Below are 5,305 nucleotides of genomic sequence, written 5' to 3'. Positions count from 1 at the left end.
CCCTGGGGCAGCCCTTCCTTTCCCTGGGTCTCAATCTGGGCAACGCCCTGGGCCATCACAGGGCGACCCTGGGTCTCGGTCTCAGGGGGTCCCTCGGCAGTCAAAGGGCTTCCCTGGGTCTCAGTCTCGGGGCAGCCATGGGCTGTCACAGGGCGCCCCTGGGTCTCGGTGTCAGGGCGCCCGCGGGTTGTCACAGGGCGCCCTGGGTCTCGGTGTCAGGGCGCCCGCGGGTTGTCACAGGGCGCGCCTGGGTCTCGGTGTCAGGGCGCCCGCGGGTTGTCACAGGGCGCGCCTGGGTCTCGGTGTCAGGGCGCCCGCGGGCTGTCACAGGGCGCGCCTGGGTCTCGGTGTCAGGGCGCCCGCGGGCTGTCACAGGGCGCCCCTGGGTCTCGGTGTCAGGGCGCCCGCGGGCTGTCACAGGGCGCCCCTGGGTCTCGGTGTCAGGGCGCCCGCGGGCTGTCACAGGGCGTCCCTGGGTCTCAGTCTCGGCGGATTCCTCGGCTGCCACAGGGCATCCCTGGGTCCCAGTCTCGGGGGGTCCCAGGGCTGTCACAGGGCATTCCTGGGTCCTGGTCTCAGGGGGCCCCAGGGCTGTCACAGGGCTTCCCTGGGTCCCAGTGTCGTGGCGCCCGCGAGCTGTCACAGGACGCCCTTGGGTCCCGGTCTCAGGGGAGCCCCAAGCCATCATTGGGCGTCCCAGGGTCCCAGTGTCACAGCGCCCGCGGGAGGTCACAGGGCGTCGCTGGGTCCCAGTGTCGGGGCGCCCGCGGGAGGTCACAGGGCGTCGTTGGGTCCTGGTCTCAGGGGAGCCCCAAGCAATCATTGGGCGACCCTGGGTTCTGGTGTCAGGCCGCCCGCGGGTGGTCACAGGGCGTCCCTGGGTCCCGGTGTCAGGGCTCCCTCGCGCGGTCACAGGGCGTCCTTGGGTCCCGGTCTCGGGGGGCCCGCGGGTGGTCACCTGGGTTCCCTGGGTCCCGGTCTCGGGGGAGGCGCGGGCGGTGACCGAGTGTCCGTCGACTCTCAGTGTCTTGGCCGGGCGACGTGCAGTCACTCTGTGTCCCCGGACCTCGAGGAGCGGGGACGGGGCGCAGGGATTCACCGAGCGCTCCTGGGCCTGGCCCGCGTCCCCAGCGTGCTGGGCGTGCCTCTGGGGCACGGGGACACCGGCAGGGCCATGAGCGGTCTTGGGGTGTCCATGGCCCTCGGGGGCGCCCCCCAGCCTGGAGGCTGCGACCTTGGAGCTTCTCCAATAGAGAGGCCAGAACCTCCGTGTCCCAGACAGGGGTACTGGCGGGGATCGGGGCTGGGGTTTGGGCTGGGGCTTGGGTTGCGGTTTGGGCTGGGGTTTGGGTTGCGGTTTGGGCCGGGGTGGGGGCGGGGGCTGGGGGTCCACACGTGACCTGCAGCGCCGCAGGGCACGGACCATTCTCCCGCCCCAGGTCTCATGTGGTCAGAGGCCTGGGACGATGGCTGATGGCTGGGCCTCATATTGCTGACTCCACGGTCATCTCTTGTGTGAGGCCTGGGCTGCCTGTGCGCACAAAGCTGCTGCGCCCTGGGTTCCAGGTTCCATGTTCCATTGTGACCCCCGTGAGGTCACCGCGGGTCCCCTCCCCCCGCAGGCGGGCCTGTCTTCCCACCCCCCCACCCCGTACTCCACCCCACCACCCCCGTGGTCGCCCTGGCCATCCCCACCGTGGGTGGGGATTCCCCATGGGGCCTGCGTGGGCGCGCAGGGCGGGGGACCCCACATGAGGCACACGTGCGTGCACACTCAGACTCACACACAGATCCACACGGCTCTGCCTGAATGACTGACAAAGTCCACCTCCTGTTAGCCACCCACGTGCACAAGTGGGGGGGGGCGGCTCAAGTAAGAGCCCATCCCTGAGTGACATAAGGTCAGAAACAGCACCCAGACCCGTCCAAGGATCACACGTGCACACGCACGTGCACAAGCAGGCGCGCACACGCACACCACACTTAGAGGCTATGCGGAGCAATACAGCTCAGTCCTGGCAGGTTGAGCTCATCAAGTCATGTACAGTTTATCTGGGGAGGAGTTATTCAAACGTCAGTATAACTGCAGCCCAAGGAGACACAACAGAAAGGGTGTGGGCTCTGCCCCCGGGGTCTGCTGTCTCGGGGCCACCTCACTGCTGTTTCCCAGCTTTTAGTTGCACCAAGGCCGTGCTCCCTCCCAGGGCTGGGTCCCCGGATGAGGATCCAGGCTCTCCATCCCTGACGCCCGGTCTGGGGAAACCCACCGCGAAACCCGCTTCCAGAAATACCCCCATCCATTTTGCTTGGCAGATGTAGACATGGACCCTGAGGCTGTAGGGTTTGGAATTCGATTGATAACACCCAATATGATGATTCTCAATACCAAAACCAAAAAGGTTTATCTAAAGAGAGATGACAGCTCCCACAGGCTGTCTCTAACGTTAGAGGAAAAGACTCCTAAGAGCTTGGGGAAAATGTTTGCTATGCTTTTTAAAAAACTCTGATATGGTGGGGGGAGGGGGATGATAAGGACAGAAGGAGTGGCATTGATCAACGTGAATTGTACTCATAAATTCACATTTTTTGCCCCTCATGGGCCTTGAAATCAGGGCCTGAGCACTGTCCCTGGCTTTTTTTTTTTTTTTTTTTTGCTCAAGGCTAACACTCACTGTACCTCTTGAGCCACAGCGCCACTTCTGGCTTTTTCTATATATGTGGTGCTGAGGAATCAAACCCAGGGCTTTATGTATATGAGGCAAGCACTCTTGCCACTAGGCCATATTCCCAGCCCCATAAGGTGACATTTTTAGTTGAAACTGCTTTGTGTAACTACTTAATGATAATATTAACAAAAACCCTATGATACTCCATAGAAAAATGGGAAGATTTTAAATTTAATAAATTGTTGAGATACATATTAGGCAATGCACTTAAAGTATGTGTGTATGTGTGTGTAAGCAAAAAAGGAAGAAAGGGGAAATTACTTATAGAAGTAGTTAGTAATAGAGATAATATTCTTTGAGGAGTGAATAGCTAATTTTATAGGCAAGAAATAATGCTTGGAGAGAATGATAGAGCTGGCATGGTGGTATGGAGCTAGAAAATTTGAAAAAAAAAATTGAGGAATGCTAAGAAGAATGGGGAGGAGAAAGAGAAGATCCGAAAATAAAACAATTATGTCAACATCTTTCTTTTTAATGTTGGACAAGGATGTTCCTCTTAGCAGTTTATTTAAAGTTTCTGGCTTCAAATTCTCTCTTGAACAGGGAGTAGAAAAATAGAAGATATATATCCTCACCCTTCTGAGTCTTTATGGCTTAAAACTTTTAAAACTTACAACACACACACACACACACACACACACACACACACGCGTTTAGTAAGAAATTGAACTTGCCATGGTAAAACAGTTGTTTCAATCTTGTATTACTTTTTTCTCACTAAGTTAAGTAAGGGTCCACACATTCTAATGTATAAATTTCCACTCAGAAAATGAGTATTACCTCAGCCTTTGTCACAGTCTCTCTGGAGTAATTACATTTCAGCACCTCTTATGACAGGAAGCAGCAAGGCAAGGCTGAGATGTATTTTGGAGCCTCAGAAGTAAATAATTTAATCTTTCATTATTTCTTTCTCTAGCAGAGTCAAATGTGATCATTCTTCCTTGCTAAAAGACCTGTGATCAGATGATTGGCATTGTAATTTCCCTGATTTTGATATGTATCATTTGTAATTCATACTTAGAAATGGTAGGCTGGAGACTATATTCCTGCCTGTGTGAAAAGATGGTGATCTGAACAGAGACATGTGTACCTATGGAATGCATTTGTTTCCTAGCAATGACGAACCCTTTCAGCCCTGAGTGATTACAACTAGAAACTTTAACTTGAAGAACTGGATTACTTTCTTCTTAGCACACCCTGAGACCATGATTCCTCTAGAGGCTTTGGTTTGTTTTGGCTTTGGTGTTTGTTGTTACATGTGCCTTAAGTGTCCTTTTGTGTGTGTTTTTTGGAGGGGGAAGGATGAAGCAGTGGCACAAGAACTGCTGTGGCTCTGTTGTGAGTTAGCAGGTGAGGTTCTTGGAGAGCTGTTGAAGGTGAGCACCACGAGTGAGCGTGTGCCGTGACAGGCAAGGGCAAAGCTCTGGAGGAATGCCCTGTGGAGGCCACGCTGGATCGCGCAGGCAAGCATGTGGCCTGGTGCACGGCTAGGAGGTGGCTATACGGAGCACAACTTGTCCCCTGAGCAGGAGGCTCAGGAAGTGAGTCCTGATTTCTGAGGGGAGAAGGAACCTATGTGGCTGACCATGCCATAATCACAGCTCCCTAACATTCAACAAAGAAACCAAAGTATCTGTTAGAAATAAAAGTGCTCCTTCAGCAAATGGTGTTGAGAAAACCCAGCCTTCCTAGGCACAGAAGACAGAAACTGCGTCCCCTAAAGTGAAAACCATCTCAGTGTGGGATGGGCCCGAGGTTCATGGCCCAGGGGTGCTGGGGGGGTGGAGGCACAGACTCCCTGGCAGAGGGAGGGCAGGCACAGACTTGCAGGCCGAGGGGAGAAGCTCTTGACGCACTTGCAGGTGCTCAGCGAGGGTTCATCAAGCTTAAAAGCTTCTGCACAGCCAAAATATGGTTTCTAAGCTAAAATGTCTGAAGCATGGAAAGAAACCACGGCCAGCCATACATCTGACAAGGTTAATTAACCAGGATACACAGCAGCTCAAAAGACTGTAACTTTAAAGAATTAACAAATCAGTAAGCGTACGAGCAGGCTACTGACATAAAAAAATGTTCAAAGTACCAGAGTGTAAAGGAAATGTAAATCAAAACCACCTTGAGATTCCATCCCCGCACACCAGAAGGACCACCGTCAGCAATGCAGACACTCACAAATGCTGGTGACGCCTCATACAAAAGGCACTACCTGGCTGTTAGTGGGAAAGAAAGCTAGTGCCACCACTATGGCTGCCAGAATGGAGACTTCTCACTACACCGTGACCCAGCAAGGACCTTCTGAGCATTTACCCAAATCACTGCAAGTCAGGATGCAGAAATAATTATCAGCTATGTTCATTACTGCTCCACTCACCATAGCAAAGAAAGGCAAACCACCCAGGTGCTCCACAACACAAGAATAGAGTGTTTTAAATGTGGTATGTATACAATGGAATTTTAAATAACTGTTAAAAATGACATTATATCATTTTCAGGGAAACAGATCTGGAAAATATTACATTGATCAAAGTCATTTATATTGACAAAGATAAAGGATTTTCTCTTATATGAGGATTTTAGAC

This window comes from Perognathus longimembris, chromosome 9 (genome assembly GCF_023159225.1).
Source record: "Perognathus longimembris pacificus isolate PPM17 chromosome 9, ASM2315922v1, whole genome shotgun sequence".
Taxonomy (NCBI): domain Eukaryota; kingdom Metazoa; phylum Chordata; class Mammalia; order Rodentia; family Heteromyidae; genus Perognathus; species Perognathus longimembris.
The sequence above is the reverse complement of the archived record's forward strand: the minus strand, read 5'-3'. Positions refer to the sequence as shown.